General features: G+C 42.5%; 1 protein-coding gene across 1 annotated transcript in view; it reads right to left on the reverse strand.

The window, feature by feature from the left end:
* Window positions 1-17,700, reverse strand: part of arhgap35a (Rho GTPase activating protein 35a) — a 64,950-nt gene extending 47,250 nt beyond the window's left edge. The window contains exon 1 of the mRNA XM_085430147.1: window positions 16,931-17,700. The gene's annotated coding sequence lies outside the window, so the exon portion shown is untranslated. The remainder of the gene's footprint in view (window positions 1-16,930) is intronic.
* Window positions 17,701-18,955: the final 1,255 nt, after the last annotated feature.

Below are 18,955 nucleotides of genomic sequence, written 5' to 3' on the forward strand. Positions count from 1 at the left end.
TGATGGCCCGGATCTTGTTCTTACCGTTCAGCTGACTCCTCAGGACTTGCCTGACCCTCTGCAGGTACTTGGTGGTTGCAGCTTTTCTAGCGGCCTCTTCATGGTTCCCATTCGCCTGCGGGATCCCCAAGTACTTGTAACTGTCCTCTATGTCTGCAATGTTGCCTTCTGGTAGTTCAATCCCCTCAGTTCTGACTACCTTCCCTCTCTTTGTTACCATCCGACTACACTTCTCCAGTCCGAACGACATTCCAATGTCATTGCTGTATAGCCTGGTAGTGTGGATCAGTGAATCGATGTCTCGTTCACTCTTGGCATACAGCTTGATGTCATCCATGTACAGGAGGTGGCTGACAACTGCTCCGTTCCGTAGTCGGTATCCGTAGCCAGTCTTGTTAATGATCTCACTGAGGGGGTTCAGGCCTATGCAGAACAGCAGTGGGGACAGAGCATCTCCTTGGTAGATCCCGCACTTGATGGTGACTTGTGCTATGGGCTTGGAGTTGGCCTCTAGTGTTGTACGCCACATCCCCATTGAGTTCCTGATGAAGGCTCTTAGGGTCCCATTGATCTTGTACAATTCTAGGCATTCCAGTATCCAGCTGTGGGGCATTGAGTCATAGGCCTTCTTGTAATCAATCCAGGCAGTGCACAGGTTGGTCAGTCTGGTCTTGCAGTCTCGGCTGACTGTTCTGTCTACCAGTAGCTGGTGTTTTGCGCCTCTGGTATTCTTGCCAATTCCTTTCTGTGTCCCGCTCATGTATTGACCCATGTGCCTGTTCATCTTAGCCGATATGATGCCTGACAGGAGCTTCCATGTAGTACTGAGGCAGGTTATTGGTCGGTAGTTGGAGGGGACCGGTCCCTTCTTGGGGTCCTTGGGGATCAGGACCGTCCGGCCTTCAGTTAGCCATTCCGGGTGTATCTCGTTAACTAGCAGCTGGTTCATTTGTGCTGCCAGACGCTCGTGGAGTGCAGTCAGCTTCTTCAGCCAGTAGGCGTGAACCATGTCGGGCCCTGGTGCTGTCCAACTCTTCATACTGGAGACCCTTTCTTGGATATCTGCCACTGTGATGGTTACTGGACCCTGTTCAGGGAGGTCGCTGTGGTCTGCCCTCAGATCCTCTAGCCACTGAGCATTGCCGTTATGGGTTGCATCCTTCTCCCATATGCTCTTCCAGTATTGCTCCGTCTCCAGCCTTGGTGGTGCTGTTCTCTTATTGATCCCTTGCCACTGAGAGTACACCTTTGCTGGTTCTGTGGAGAACAGCTGGTTTATTCTCCTGCCTTCTATCTCTCTGGTGTACCTCCTCAAGCGGCTGGCCAAGGCTGTGAGTCTTTGCTTGGCAGTTTCCAAGGCCTCAGGTATGGACAGCTTGCTGTATTTCTTAGGCACCTTATTCGTCGCACCTTTCTGCAACTCCGTTAGTTGGCTAACCTCTCTCCGTGCTACTTTGATCTTGCCCTCTAGCCTCCTTCTCCATGGAGGGTACTGCCCCTTGTGGCTGTTCAACTTGTAGCCAAGCATCTCACTGATCACTGCTGCCGTATTGTAGATCAGCTTGTTAGTGTCGGTAATCGTGGTTGTAGGTATTGCCCGTAGTGCTGCATTAACATCATCTAGCAGACCTTCTGAGGGTACTTCACGTAATCTTGGTAACCGGCTACGGGGGATCCAGGTTTCAAGCTTGGCCATGATCCTATTTTTCAGGTCAGTTCCTCTCGCACTCAACGATCCTTCTCCTATCACACTTGGGGCTATGTACCCAATCTCGGGTGGGGGTGATGATATCTCCCCCCTGACCTGGCGTCCTGACTGGATAGCGTAGTGGTTAAACTACACGCCTTTGGAACAGAGGATCGCAAGTTCGATTCCTGCCTGGGGCGTCTGTATCCAGTAAGGGTCCTAAGGCTAGACCCCCTATGCTAAGCAAGCCTACCGCAGACATGAGCGAGACAGATAAATATGAAGGCATGCCGGCTCGGACGTCGCCCGGATCAACAAGGTCCGCGTCAGGTGTTGAGGAACCAGGGCACCCTGACGAAAAGTGGGCTACTGGAACAAGAAGGCATCGGTGGGCAAGGGACGAAAACAGGGCGTTGTTGGAATGCTACTACGCAAGTAACCCCGGCGGAAGGGGCTACATGAATAGGATGAGGGACCTATGGATATATATATATATATATATATATATATATATATATATATATACATATATATACACATATATATATACACATATATATATATATATATACATATACATATATATACATATGTATATATATATATGTATATGTGTATATATATATGTATACACATACATACATATATATATATATATATACACACACACACACACACACATATATACATACATACATACATACATATATATGACAGGCAACTCAACACGTTTGCCCAGTACTGTACATATACTTTTATCATTACTGTTTCTTATATCCTTCCAGTCAGAGTAATATTGACTTGAATGCATTAGTTAAATCTGTAGACAGCTTTGGAATACTGCAACAACACTTAGTGTCTTGCGTTTTTCCATTTAGGAATTTAGCAGCCTTCTTCTTGATCATTGCCACCAAATTTATGTAAACTTTGGCCGAGTCAGGAGAAGTTCCAGGAGAAAATTGAGTAAATGATAAGAATTATTTATTGCAGCCATAATGCATCTGCAATGTTAACTGTGCTCTTGCCCTTATCTTGGACTCAACTGGTGACCGAGTACAATTGTTTGTGCAACAGCAATATCCACACGTCAAGAAATGTGTGTTTACCCCCAACACAAAGACACCAAAGACAAATTCCTTCAGATGATTAGAGTTTTGGCGTTCCTTGTAAAGCGCTTATCTTGCCAATAATCAAAGCCAGTGTATGATTCAAAACTTCTACTTTAACCGCAAACACTCATAAAACAGTTACAAAACAGTGGGTTGGGTTATTGTGAATCATGTTTAGTGAAACACGTCATGCTAACAGTATAGCCAAAAAATAAATAAATAAATAAATCATCTCATCATAAAAGAGTTTTAAACATTCCAAAATTAAAACGTGCAGGTATGGCATTCTGTTCAAGAAATATTTGTAATGTATTTCTACTAATGGCAAAACATTGTATTATGTAAGGCTAAAAACCAGCACTAGCTGGTTAGGTAGTACTTTGTACCAAGATGGTATGAGTCACTGCAGCACACAGTTTCCCTTCCGTCTGACATAAGAGGAAAAAAAGAAGTATAAACAGTAAACAAAACAATGGCAGAAGCTCTTGGCAAGCGACAATTAGAAAGCAGGATGTCCATTTGTTTTTAGCCACAGCACAGACCATTATTCTTTCTAGCTGCACTTATGCTTCCTCGCTTATGACGTCACAGCCACCGGCATTAAGAGACACTGAGGCCTGGTCCCCAAAGCAAGCTGAGATCATGTAGCTTATCCTGCAGTGCATTTTGGATCATTTCTATGCTATGACAGTGTCTCTCAGTGTCTTTGACAGTGATTTAAGGACTCTCTGAGTGAGTATTAAAACACAAATAATGCACGTATAATGCTAAAGTGGCTTCAGTAGCTCAGAGATATTCAACAGAAACAACAGTGATCTCTCCCACGGCAGCATTTTCTACAAATCTCCCTTTTAAATTGAAATGTGCTCGCGTGTGGCGTCTCCACCTTTCACCATACCCCACATGCAAATTGTCAAGACAGAGAATCATCACAGAAACTATGGTACTTTGTGACATCAGACATGCCTGGCTACCATATGTCACGGCAGAGCAGAAGAATGCTGGCAGTTTCACACAACTGAGGAGGAGTTAGACTGAGCTGTAACAAAACACAGGAGGTCACTTGGAGTTTGGCTTCGCTCAGCTTTTCATGCCAAGCAACATTCCCCACCTCAGGCAAGAGTGCACCCACACAGCAGGCTACAGGTAGACAAAAACACTCCCTTGTTTTTTTCAATATCCTTCTCCCTCCCTAATCTTCTTTATTCCTGTGATATCTTTTGTGGCACAGGTATGCAAACCTAAATCCATATGCATAAAACAGTTCCCCTCTAATCTGCAAACACCCTTCTTCAGGATGTACTGTATTATCTTGTGCAATTTCACACACACTGAGAGGCAAGATGGCTGCTCTCAAAACTGGCCCATCTTGTTAACACGCATGAACACACCAGGGAATAGGGGAAACTGTTCACAGGGACTGTAATGTGCCGATGTCAATGAGTAGCCTCGGAGCAAAACTCACAGTGCGTCTCTTTCTGACACCAGCTCATCTAATTCACTCCAGGTGTGAGGCCCATCGGCACAGAAAATCAGGCGTAATGTGCAGACGCACAAACAGGTGTGCATCGTGAGGTGTTCAAGTTTGGAAAAGTGAGAGGGAAAAGAAAAGAGGAGAAGGGAAGAGAAGAGAAGAAAAAACACAAAGTAGTGGACAACTGTGAAGGGAACAGGAGAGTTAGATGGTGATAAAAAGATAAAGTCAGAGCCTGACTGACGTACTGAAGAGAAAGAGTGTGGGACTTGGAATAGAGGGAGAGATGAAGAGAGAGCTGCTATCTGATAGAAGGGATTTGCCCTTCCCTGGAACAGTAATTTACTAAAGCCATTCTACAGAGACCCATCAGTGGCGATCTGCTGGCAGATTAGACGACAAAACCTCATCCCTCGCTTTCCCTCCAGCCAATCAGCGCCAGGCACCGAGCAGAGGGTAGAGGATGAAGGGAGGACAGTGAAGAGGAGGGGCAAAATTTCCTGTCACTGTTGAAATCGGGGAGGCCACAAACACAATGGTACTCACAACACATGCACGCAGAATACATACAGGAGATTGAATTGGGCTCAGAGCTGTTGTGATTGCATTTTACCATCCTCGGGATAGAGCAGGTAACACTGTTTGGTTGTAAGAGCTGGGGATTTGTCATTTATAATCAGTTTTATGCTCTTGTTTCCCCTGGACTCACTTTTCCTTTTTTGCAGTTCGTATCATGCCCCAAAGGCCCTCGAAGCATTCCGCTGCTGTATCAGTCCAGTCACTCGCCGTCCAGCGCTAACCTAGCGCTCTCCGACTGCCTCCTCCCCATCCCACTTCACATGCACTGCAGAGGTTGTCAAGTGTGCCCCAGCTGTGCAAGCAGTGGGAACTGTTTACAATGGTACATCATCAGTGAGACCCAGGAGCCCCACACGCTAGCAGAGCTCTCACAACCACCGCTCAAGTGTTTAGCACATGATGTTAAATATTATACACCTACTGAACAAGTCAGTGACCCAGCATTAACGAATGCAAACTCTGTGTTTCTTGCAGCTGAAGTTTTCCCAGCTTTTCATGCAAACGTCTTTTACACCCTTGTAGCAAAAAACAAAGAAATTCTGAAAAAAATGAATGCAAAAGGCAGCAAAACTGCGATTTAAACTTAAATCTGGAAAACTGGTGGTGTGCCAAGTATTTCCAACAGCTCCAGCATACGTCTATGCACAAATGCTCCTCTTGGCAATAGACATCCTGTGTCTCCCTCTTTAGCACTGACGTGATCAAAACAAAACAAAAGGGAGCTGTTCCTTCCCCTCTCTACCATCACCGTTTCCCGTCTGGAGCTGCTGCCCAACCTCACAGGACCCCTAAAGACCCCTGAATTCCCTGAGGAAAGGGCTGACATCACCCACCCATGTCTCCTGTCAACTATAACCTCTGAAGGCACGACTGAAAGGAAGAGAGGAAAAGGCAAGGCCTTAAATGGAAGCTCAGCTTTGCAGTCTAAAAGCTGCATGTGAACAGTCAGAGTAGCAAAATTTCCTACAGCCTAAATCACGATGTTCAAACACCGGGAGACCTCAGACTGAGAGAAGGTGTATTTACAGAGTTGTGAAGCGAAAACTGAAAAGTTGTGGATGGGACTCTTACTGAAATAGGGTTGCTTAAGGTCTAACGCTTGCTCATGTGGAACACCTCGAATCATTGTTTAAGGGCAGGTTAAACTAGTCTTGGGCCTAAACAAGAACTGCAATCAAAACATTAAAGAATCTGACATGTTACGTCAACTCCTAAGCTAATGGATATAATACACTTTGGGTCTTCTCCTTGTACAATCATTCTCTTGTTATTTCAGGTTCCAAATCACTTCTTTGTGACTCTAGGTCTCTCTAAAGCACATGCATATTTTCACACACACACAAAGAGCAGGTGATAGAGCTGCTCGAGGAACTTTTTTGAATAATTTTTTTTTACTGTTTTTTTGTGGTGACAAAACTTCTTCTCAACATGACCCAAAACCTTTCTGGCTCTGTTTAAAATTATTAACTGCTACACTGCACCTTTGAGTAAATCAGGATTACACTGCTCGCCGTTTCTTTCTGTCACAAAAAGTGTTGTAACCCAAATGAGGAATGAGGCGTGACTTCAGTGAATATGGATTCAAGGAAATATAAGCTCAAGTCATGCTGAAACTACGCAGTTAGAGCTGGACCGTAATGGCGGGTGAAATAATAATAATTTAAAAAATAAACATTAAAATATTGTGCTCTAAAGAAAAAAGTCTTACTTAGAGTCATGTGGTATGTGCACAAAACTGTAGCACATGGTGTAAAACGCTATTGCGTAATGTAACAGATGCTGTTTCTATTCTGTTGTAGTCTTAAAGTCTCAACATGAACATACCACTAATGTTACCTTCTGGGTACCTTCATGCCTGTTGGCATGCCCACAAAGTACTTGCATAGATAGAGCATTTGTGAGCTGAAAATTGTAACTGTAAAAGTGCCCATCAGCGTTTGTAATGCTTAAAGTGTCACAGGTATGTTTTATGGAGGAAACAGAACTGAATCCACAATCGCTGGCGGATGAGCACGCCATTAGTCATTCAGAGTCGTTAGTGATTAACTGCTCGTGGTGTGGCTGCAGGACTTAAAGCATAAGAGCCTGCATGAATAAACATGAATAAACTGTTTTGGGTTTTTTGTGCAGGAGTAACGGTAGCTACACATAAGCTTGAGAAGCAACTTCACTCTTTGTTGGGATCGTCGTAAAATTGAGTTATAAGCCACAGAAAATTCACAAATACTGAAATACGATATTAATATGCTATGATATGATCCTTCATTTCTGCACTACATTGGAAACCTCAATTCAATTACACATTCACACAAACAGTGTTCTTAAAACGCCTTTTTAAACATGTGTTAATCTTTAATTCATTGCTAAGGGCACATGTAAATGTCCTTTTACTAGTTGCGGTCTACACAGTGCATGGAAAAACAGTCGTGTGTGGCTCTGGCAAGGCTTAGCCAATTCAGGGAAAATGACTCAGTTAGGCTTGAACACTTGAAATGCAGGATCCACACCGACTAAACTACAAATGCAAAAGCCAGTTTCACTGTTGCACAAGATCTTAGAAATCTGAAACCCTTGAAATAGAAGCTAAATACCTGGTGTTTTTCTTTAATGGATGCAATCGTTTGTAAATGCCGAATTTCAATTGCATTTGATTTGAAAGGTCACATACACCTGTGCAAATGACGACAATTAAGACATTCAGCCCAATCTAAATGCTGCATGTCTTCTTTTCAGTACACATGCATTATTCTCTCCTTTTCCCACTCAAATTCCAATGTCTTATATTCATCTTTTCCACCAAAAATATGTTTTGGGTTTTTTTGGGGGGGAAATTACATGGATTTAAGCTACAGGAAACCAACCCATCAACAATTCACAGCAACATTTTCCCACAAAGGTCTGCAGTGTCTTCTCCTTGGTGGATGTAAGCTGCGCTTTGGTGAGGCAATATTTCTCTCCGAATAACCTTCGAACCAAAAACAGCAACTTCGAAAAAGCAAAATGTTTACATTCTGCACCCGTGTTTTCTTTACCTTTATCATCACAACGGCCATGCAAGTCAGTAAAGCAACAAAGAAGATGCACGAGTTAAGTTTTCGGTTTGTAATGATTCACAAAAGTGAAAGGAGAAGTTTTCCTTTTAAAACCACTGCACTCCCTCGCTTCTATGATTCATAAAGTTAACGTCAGCAGGTTAATCTTAAACTAGATGAATGATTTCACACTGCTGTTTCAAGCATAGTTTCACTTCAACTACACTTCGTTTATTCACTGTAAACTGACTTCAACATGGTTTGAAATTTTTGGGTAATTTGTGGGAAATTCCCCGCAACTCCCTCAGCTGATTCTAAAAAAAAAAAAAAAAAAACAACCCACAATTTCAAATAACTGATGGGGAAGTGACACGGATTACTCCAGTTCTTGTCAGGAATGTTAGAAAATGGTGGATCAGGAGCTGCTGGAGCACTCCAACAGGAAATGAACTCTGACATAAGAGCTATGGACCTTGGGGCCTCGACTGCATCCTGGGAAATTATGGCACTGAGACGAGAAATGACCCATGTCACCACCAGGAAACCCCAACTCAGAAAAATCCATGTGCAATCCTCTAAAATGGCACAGTAGCTATATTAATGACTGTTAAGTGAGGGTGCTTTCAGAAGCACAAAGAGGAGTAAACACAAAAATAAACAACACCAAATCAGTATTGAGTTTGACTACTCTTTACTTTTAAACAGCGCTGTTTCTCCTTGGTATACATGTATGTAGCGTTTAAAGGTTGCCGGGTCAATTTTTCCAAGTATCTTGGGAAACGTCAAGTTCTTCTGTGGTTAATCCTGTCTCAGTAGCTTTAGCCTCATCATGTAATCCTAAAGTAACTCCATGGTGTTGAGCTCCAGATACTGTGAGGCCTCCAACATAAGTGTCAATACTGAAAATCTGTAATTCTGTATGGTTGGGATTACAGTTTCACCCTTCTGATTAAATTTGGCACAGATAAATCAACTTCCTTTGCTGGGACTGCCTGACGGATGCATCTAAAATGTCTAGAAGTTTTAAAGAGTACTGCGCGTCAGGGTAGCCCTTCCGGAAATCCTCTAAATTAAAGAATTTTACGTGATTCATCACAGGGGTTTTTATTAAGCACACGCGTATGTGTGTTTGCCTAACAACAGTAACAATCAGAGTAGGACAGTCACAACCAGGTCAGCACAAAGTGTTGCAGACTGGTGGAAATCATGATCTGTCTTTAATGCAGACCAACCAACCAGCGTCACAACAAAGACAGCCAACAACAGAAAGAAAGGGAGTGGGCAGAAAGAAAGCACAGCCTGTGACGAGGACAGCATAACAGAGTGTCGGCCAGCCTAGGTTCCTTTTAAAAAAAGTGGTATGGCTGTGGGTTGAACCTAGAGAGAGCCTATTCACAGCTTTGTCTATATGCTGTAGCTGTGGGAACAAAACTCTCCACCGGAGCCACTGTCTGTGCTTCTCTTGTTGCTTTTTTTGATCTTTGCTATCATTTCTAACTTCTCCCCTTCGCAGTTCCCTTCTTTCCTGCTTAAACTCACTTTTCAAACAAACAATCTCATGTGACCTACGCACTGTATCATCCACATCGGACTACGCGCTCTTAGTTTTATTGGCGGCCTGTGCACACGGACATCAGTGTAGGCTGAAATCCCCAAATCCTTCCACTCTGTGAAGTCAAATACCTGAACAGACGGACACAAGCACGCTACAGTGGATCCCACTTTAGGTATGTCTCCTCTATTATTAAAATAAATATTCACTGACGCCGCCATCAGCCGTCACTTTCTGTTTAATGGCAGTTTTCCAAAGCGTGAGACAATAGCATGGGCATCATTAGATAAGTGGTGGCTGGATGACAGGCGGTGCCGCTGCGATCGATAACGGCAGGCACAGCCATCCGCGGGCTGAGCGGTGCTTACTCATCAGCCTTGGGCACGCATGAGCCCAGGCTTGGGCCAAAAACTGGGACAAAGCCAGATAAGGGATGTGGAGGTGTCAGGGGCCTACTGCCTGTGATAACAAATGGCTATGAAAAGCCACCTTATCTTCTCACCTTAAAGAGGATATGATGTCCGTTGTCACATAGCTGCCGAATGGCCAGAACCATGCTGACAGTTATGTTATGAGCGTGAGGAAAGGTCAGCTGCTGTTGCTCTCATTGCCTGTACATAAAGTAGTGTATATGTTTCTGTCCCCCACACAGTTTCATTGCCCTTATTACTCAAAACAACCAATTCTGAAACATTTTGAGTCGAGCTAGATCAAACACGAATACTAACCACTAACAGCCAGGTAATGATTTGCACATGTTAAAATGCCTTTGGCAAGATACAACTTCAGAATACCTAATCACAACATTGTAAAACATGTCCCCTCTCCAGATACAAGGTTTTTTTGTGCAGCCATGTATATGCAGGAGAGAGACAGCGTCAGCACGTATTCACGGTGGAGATGCCAAAGACCGCCACAGTGCTGGCCAGATCCCCCTGAAGTGGTATCTGAAGCAAATGTCTAGTGACAAGGTGGTGCCCTTCCTGTGTCCTTAACCGCGGCTCAGACGACCACTGCGCTGCTCTCCAAGGGCAAGAAAATCCAGTGATGGAGGGCGCCATGGGCACAGAAATAAACAAAAACATTTTGTGAAAACTAAAAAATAAATAAATAAATACAGGAGAGAAAAGAGGAAGCAAAGGAGCAGCGTAAGCAATCTACACAACTCATAAATGAAAAACTTCCAGTGGACCTCTTTTTGAGGCCTCTGGTTGTCTGGGTCTGCAAGCCCTTTCCCCCCCTCACTCTCCTCTCAACTCCTGTCCCTCTCCTTTTTCTCCAATGCTTATCAGTCTGTGATAAAAGCTGCCAACCTTAATTAGAATATTTCCGAAACAGAACACTTCTCAGCCTCCCACTCTCCACCTCTCCTTTGTCTGAGCATCGCAGGTGTATGCCGACACCTCCAATAAAGATGTCAGACCTCCAGGCAGAAGCAGCTTGTAAGAGACGTCACAATAAACAAACATCAAGTCGGGATAATGCAAACTAAACATCATTGTCTAAGAGAACTAACAAACCTAAAGCAGGTGGTTTGTTTTTTTGGGGTTTTTTTTTTGGGGGGGGGGGGGTTGACCACACACAAATCTAAACCCAATTACAGCTTCACCATCTCATTTCCTACCTCTGCAAGGTCTCCTGTTTGTACACTGCCAAACACTAAAATAATTTCTGCACCACCAATTTCAACTAACCACCCAATCTAATTATTGCTAATAATGAGTTAAAATGAAATGAAAAGCAAACAGCTGAGGTGTGGATTCTAGTTATTGCTTTGTGTTTTGAGTTGCAATATTATGGCTGACAGAAAGAGCTTCCAGCCAGTCTTCACAGATAACAGCCCAACCTCAAAGTTTCTTTGAAATACACAAGTTGCTGTTACACAAACCTTTTCCCCCCTCCTTTCCCAGTGAATTTAATCCAATTGGTGATGCTCCGAGGGCTCCACCGCTAAACAATAAGACTGCAGAGAGAAACATGCCGTTAAAATGAAATGTTCGAAAAATCCAGCCCTCTAACGCTCTCTACTTTCACAAAAGATGGACATGCAACAAGTTGTATCAGAATACACAAAACTATTGCTTCACTTAAAAACATATAACACCCACAGCACATGCCACGACTTAGGACAGCAAGTACAAGCAGAAAGTTTTAAAACTCTTAAGCAAAAAAGATAACGCCTCTTGATGATATACTTAATAGTGAAAGTACAGTTTAGATCTTGTGATTATAGTTTAAGTAGCTTCCTTTAGCTGCTCCTTTATTTGCGAGGAGTCACCACAGCGGATGGATTGACATGTTTGCTTTGGCTGGATGCCCTTCCTGAAGCATCTCTCCCAGGGATTTGTGTCTCCTCCCAGCACTGAACCGGGGACCTTTCACATGTTAGGAGAATGTGTTAACCACCGCACCACACACCCACTTATACGGATTTTTCTTTTATCTCTTTCATCAAATGAGGTTACCACAACCTAAAAAAAAAAAAAAATTTCATTTACTTCTCAAGAACGTTTCAGACACTCCCTCTTGGGACTGTCCAGTGTAGACTAAACCTGACAAGCAGGTGCTGGCTGGTCGTCGCTTTTCATGATCATATTTGGTACAATCTGCAGTTGCTCTCGTCCAGCCTGCTTTAACACGACCACTAACATGATGACGTCAGACTCACATTGAAACAATAAGAACAACTGGAGTGAGCCAAGTCTGCAAAACAGCTCCAATTAATCAAAATGACTTTGTTTAACTTAAAAAAGACAGACAATCTTTCACTAAAATTATTTTATACTGAATATATGGATTAAATATTTAAGTTGGTAGATTTTTTTTTATAATACATGTACACATGCTACTGTCTTTGTGCTTGGAGCACTGACGTTTTAAGTACTACTGAATGAGGCTCAATTCTAATTTGGCTTTTCGGTAGTACTAGTTCAAAAGGAGGGTCTGTGTTAAGACTTGTCTACATCTCTCCAGAATAGTCATGACAGCTGATTGGTCAGGATTTGATTTTTTTTCTACTACCATACAGGATTTTTTCTAACAAACAGCCAATCTTTCTTCCCATTTTGCCACCATTCTTCCTTAAAAGAAGAACGAAACTGGCTCCATTGTTGCCACTTTCTAACTCCTACCCTCACCTTTGACCCTTAGCTCTCCTCTTCTCCACCCTATCCACTCCTTTTGGCCTTCCATCCCCATCCCCCTTGCATAAACACATGACCAGGCATCGTGAGTGGACTTCCTTCAGGAAATTCAGGACCACCACCGGGGGGAGAAGCTCCAGAAGAGAAAAAAAAAGTCAAACAATGACAAACACAGACTTCTCCTGCTCACTCCAGCCCAATTTTGGCTATAACGCATTAGGACTTGCGAATGAGATTAGGGCTAGGTCAGCACAACAGGTTAAGACAAAAATGAAAACCGAGTGTTGCTTTAGTGTGGGAAATGATTGTGAGCGTGTATGCATCCACAGATTGCAAACATGCTCAGAGTTATCCTTTAATACTTATGTAGGTGGATTTCAGAGCAGTCTTTTTGTTGCTTTTTTTTTTTTTTGAGTGAGAGAGGTTTCAAATGTCTACAGGCTTTCAACAGACCGTATAAACACTGACTCATCCAAAAACCATCAGAGGCCATTATACCCTTAACATGATAATCCAATGGAGCGTGTATTTATGCATGACAAATCTCTCATTTTAAGCTAGCACCCTGCACAGTCCACAAACCTCAGAGAACTTTAAGGATAAGAACCATGTTGGCAGTGTGTGGTGCAAACTTTGTGCGTGCAATCATAGAAGCAGAAGTCCAACCTATTGAACTCCGGGCAGTGGCCTCGTTTTATTGGCAGAGCCTCAATCATAACATCTTATCTACGGCCATGCTGAGTCATGGAATTCAGCTGTGTCCAATAGCCAAGCAGCAGGGTTACTTATGGCTGCCATTGATTGGTTGATCCCTGAGCACAAAGCTGAAAGGGCACATACCAGGAACACAGCCTGAAGCAGAAACTGGCAGCAGTTTGTTCACACTTTGCTTTACTCAAACATCCTTGTAGCGGCCCCCCAACAAAAAACTGAAAACCCACTTTGTGGCATCACACTCTCACTTTTCCTCGTTCCTAAAGATCTCCCTTCATGTTCAGGCTCCACAGCTCTTGTCCTTCTGTTGTTTAATCGCATTTGCAAAAGAGAAAACACGGCCGTTCGTGTCCAGAGGTCACCATTCCTCTGTGGTCCTTGATGGTCTCAGTAATTTCAAACATTGTCAGCACTGTATTAATATTTTTTAAATATTAAAGTACCTCAATAGAACCGTACAGCCACCATTCAAACCACTGTTCATAACCATAGCCCTTATTTTTATCTAGAAATGTCCAACAATGCTGGATTTAACCCTAACCCTCCCTGCAGCTGTCAGACTGTAAAATCAGAACTGCTGCCAACAAACATAGATGTTTACATCTGCGCTGTAACTGCAATAAGTTAATCAACCGATTCGCACTACAACCTGGTTTGCCTCTTATCTGTAGTTATTTTTATTTAATTTAATAACTGTACAGTACTCTGTTTATAGTAACTATTGTCCTTAATGTAAATATGCAATAAAAATTGTGTACGTTTCTGTTCTGTGTCCTGTATACTGTTTGTTTGTGTCTTTCTGGCTGCTGTTGAACCAAATTTCCCCTTGTGGGACAATTAAAGGATTATTCTATTCTATTCTATTTGTGTTGAATTTAAAATTCTCAGATCACTAATTTGTTGAAAAGGGCCAGTGAATAGAAATATTAGTAATACTTTCTAATCTTTTTGTTCCCTCAAAACAGGGTCATTTCCCTCGTACATAAATTGGTCAATCAGGGTACAGAGCTAAACTGGCTCTGGAACAGAACAGGGTCACAGTACAGAGGCCTTTATATCAGCCTGTGCCCATCTGCAAATCTGTAATGAGCAAGAGAGCCGAAACAGAGGGGAGAGAAGAGAACCTCAGTTCAACTGAGGCAGGCACACTTTCTAATGGAAATTCAGATACAATCATCCCAGAATGCACTTCTCTCTGCCTAATAATCAGCCACTAGAACAAGGCAGTCATTGAGAGGAGAGTGACTGTAATCTGGTCTACCAAACTCCAAAGCTGCCCGCTATAATTAGCTCCTTTCTCCATCAAACACAGACTTACAGTGACTCGCAAGCAACCCTCTCTTGTAATACAAGAGGAAAGAGATTTAGCGAATGACGTGTTTTCTGATGAGTAGGAAAAATTTTTCCATGCTTGGCAGGTGGAGTAACTTCACTCTGACAGGTATGCAAGCAGTAAAACTGGAGCAGGTGCAAGTCCACCATTTAATTCAGCCAGCACAGTAGAAATCTAAGAGTCTGGGTCGACACTGCAAAGCGGCCCGTGCTGTGCTACAAGCCCGAGACACTTTCGCCCTATTGAAATAAACTAATCACTACTTAGCTTAGTGAATTAAGTAATGTTTCACACTACAGGGCTCAGGTAATTTCTAATTACCTTTCCTCGTTTTTTTCCCCCCCTGGTCCACTGTTGAGAAAACAAGTGAGCTGACATCTTAGATTTGCTGTAAGGAGTAAGTGTTCCTATGCTGCTTCTATTACAAAGCATGAAAAACCCTGGATTTATCTGTTCACATAATATGGGACAGAACAGTGTCCTCATCAAAGGATGCATTCTCATCTCTGGCCTACATGCTGACAAACAAAGCCTGTTCTCCTCTAATCTCGGGAACATGTTCAAGCCCAGGACTCACAACATGATCCCAGAGACAGACTGACAGGGGTGAGTGGGTATGCTGGTAGCTAGCCTGCTGCCTGGGCAAATGGCACAGCTATTAGGGGAAGAAGATGCTTCCTGGAGAGGTGTGACTGCACTGCAAAGGGCCCAATCAAGCACAGAACAGAAGTGCTGACAGCTGCTAATGCATTTACCTGAGCGCAAAGAGACCGTCTTACCAAGAAAACTTTGCATACGAGTCTGTGTGCATTTCCTCCTTAGTATGGTCTTCCTGACAAGGCTGATTAAGATCAAAGGGAGGAAAACTCATCAAAAAGCACATATTCAAGCACAGCCAGTAAATGTGTGCTTCAACCTACTTGCTTGAAAAGGATGCACGATACCAAAGGCACATACCCATTATCAAGGTTCCTGTTTTAAAATGTCTCCTTTAACTGGCAATGACACAGCAGCACAGACCAAACCAATGGATACTCTGTTTTAAGGCAACGTCATAAAGCTACACAGAGATCTCATGCTTTAAAATCAGCCATTGTCAGTCTTTAATATAGAAGGATCACTCTTTGAATTAAAAGCACTAAAGTCCAGTGGAAGGACTCCCCCCCCCCCCCCCCCCAAAAAAAAAAAAAAAAAAAAAAAAAAAAAAAAAAACAGAAAGAAAGAAAGAAAAGGGGGTGGCTTCCAGGGCAGTGACCACTTTGCTGCAGGATTAGGCTGTGACACACTGGTGACTAGTCCTGGCATAAAAATAGATTAATAATGTTAACTGTCTCCATTAGGTCACCCTAACCAGCCTAGAACTTAAAGGACAAAGGAGTGGACATTCCACATTCAGTGAGCCAACATAAATATCCTCACCTGAGAAATAACTTGAAAGGTTTTAAATATTTTCTAGGAAGAACACAGCCTTTTGTGTTACAGGTTGGGTAAAGGAAATGAGGAAGTTAGTACAGGTACCCTCAGGCATTAGCCAGCTATATCAAGTAGCCAGCCCTGTGCAGCTTTGGCATTTACAAAGTTAATGATACATTCAATAAAGGTTAAAATATATTTTCATGAAGAAAACGTGGTATATTAAGACCTTAAACACGACTTAAATGTACGAAATTACAATAAACAAAGCTTTTTAAAACATTAAAAGTCTATTTTTTAAAGCAGAGCATAGTAAGAAATAAACTGAACATGCAAACATGCTGTGACACAACTGTTTAACAATCTTCAGCCTCTCCCAAACATCCTATCTGCTCTAACCCGATTTCAAGTCCTGTTTGCCCCTTACGTTCAGACATAGCCTGGAGTTTCTCCAGGTCTGACAGACCAATGCATTCCAGGTGTTGTTGTCCAAACAATTGTAAGGTTTGGACAGGATCCATTTTTAAGACCCCCACCCCCCTCAGTCCCTTTCTCCTATATAAACGTCCCATTTAAACAAGCACACGTTAACCCCTAACCTGCATAAGAACGCCTTTTATTTTAATACACACTCGTATCATCACGCAGTCATTATGATTACTATTAACGGGCTTCAAATCAAGCCAGCCCCCGTGGAGGGGAGGGGGACTGGGGTTAACTCCCAGTTTCTTGTTACTCGCAGCACTTCACTGCAACCCAAGCTGCAATGTTAGGAGAAGTAAAATCAGGTGAACGCCTTAAAATGCCTTTTGCCAATACTAGTTAGGTCTAAAAACTGCTTATTCACACTGACTCACACACACAATCGTGGCCGAAAAGCTACAGTCTACCTACCATATCATTCCCGTTTCTGTCCTGCTCTTGTCCGCTCCTTTCTTCCTCTCCGTGCTCCTCTGCGACCCGCAGCCGGGGAAATACTTTAAAAACCAGACAAAAACACTCCCTACAAGCTCTCACATCGATTATTTTCCGCCTTTTCAGTAAACAGGCTGTCTGTCCATTGCTTCCCACATAGGGTGTTCACTTACATCAGTCTGAAGTTTTCAGACACGAGATACATAGATGGTTTGTCTTTTCTCCCAGTCTGGAAAAAAAAATACAAGTAAATTCTAGTAAGGAAAAGGGCAGGGGAAAAAAATCCTGCTCAACTTCAGTTTTTTTCACCACGGCTGGAAACGTCTTGCGAGGAGGAGAAAAGGGGGGCCGGCGTTGGAAAGCGCTGTTTCGGTGTGTTTTCCACCACGTTGTTTTGACCAATTATTATTTCCTTTGTTGTGTCAAAAATTTATAAAAAAAAGAGTCCACAGGAAACGCGACCGCAAGGATCAGCCTTCATTTACAGAAAAAGCGCCGCTGTTGGAAGAGTACAACAGTTCGTACGAAAGCCTTGTGTGTGTGTGTGTTTTTTCCCTTTCTGATGTTAAGCCCCTTGCAGGATAAATGTGTGACGTTGTGTTTAAGTCTATTTTTTTCCCCAGCTTCCCAGTAATGGCGGCATGCTCTTCACAGAGAGACACTCTCGCCCAGCGGTAAATATACACAATTACAACAAACGCAGACTGTTTATGATACGCTGCTCACCGCCACACTATTAAGGCGTAGCTAATGGTGACTAGTAAGCCGAGACCAACAGTGAATTTATTTGAAATGAACCATCATAATACTCTTCCATACGTGTGTATATTTAAACTAAAAAAAATAGTTGACGTATAACATGCTGAATACATTAAAGAGATATTCGAAACAACAAAAAACACACGCACACAAAGGGTGACTATGCTTTAGCTAGCAACCAGCTACTTCTAGTTACTTTAACCATTTCTGTTACTTTCTAGTTTCATTTCTTTATAGCCCTTTCTTTTATTTTAAATTGAAGAACAGCAAACTAGCTCCGTTGTCCAACATGGACTTATTTGTGAGTTGTATCAAAGTGGGGTTAATGTCTTTAATGTCTCATTTTGGATTACTGTTAAACATGAAACGGTTATTTATTTTTTCTACGCATAAAAAGGAAATGTGTTTATATTATCATGACTGTGATTAATTTATTTTATTTTGGCCCATCTGCGTTCATGGCCCCACGGCTCCCATACCACTTCCTTGCAAAACTGACCACCATTTCCCTGGACAGATTCAAGCATTAGTTATACAACACTGTGCAAAGGTCTTGAATAACCCATTCGTTTCTTTATATTTTGCCAGGAAAATGGAAATAGGTTCAGCGATTTATTGAAACATCTGTAAGGATATGTGGAAATACAGTATATAAGTATATATAAGTACAGTATATAAGGCAAAAACAAAGTTTGTACTATTCTAATGAGTGACGTCAGTAGAGTTCCCATATGTGTTTTTTAAATTTAGGTATCCTTTGACTGCGCTGGAAGTGTGTTTGAGGTTTGACTCTATATTTTTGTATTCAGGATTTCATCAGTTCCCATCAGATCCCTCACACCACTGCTGCTGAACTGCAGACCCAAACCATGACAAACACTCTACCATGTTTTGCTGATACTCTAGACACTCCCTGTTTTACCCCTGCCCTGATCTCCTCTACACACACTGATGATGATGATTTCAACTGAGAAAAACTTCAAATGTGGATTCGTCACTCCTGTTGCCACTGATCTTTTCTTCTTGTTCCCTTTCCTTAGGAATGGCTTCTTGACAGCCACCTTAAGAAGAGAGGAACTAATTACAAAATGATTTGATTGTGACAGACTGCTAGTAACAAAAGTGTCTAAAGAAACAAATTTAATTAGTCTCTAATTTTTCTGATATCTGTTATGTGTAGAAAACCAGGTGTGGTTCATCTTTTGAGTTAGGTTCCTTTTTTATGGTTGAATCATTCATAGGTCA

The sequence above is a fragment of the Copadichromis virginalis genome, linkage group LG14 (genome assembly GCF_057382275.1).
Source record: "Copadichromis virginalis isolate Kocher_CV1m ecotype Utaka linkage group LG14, C_Virginalis_male_GT1.1, whole genome shotgun sequence".
Classification (NCBI taxonomy): domain Eukaryota; kingdom Metazoa; phylum Chordata; class Actinopteri; order Cichliformes; family Cichlidae; genus Copadichromis; species Copadichromis virginalis.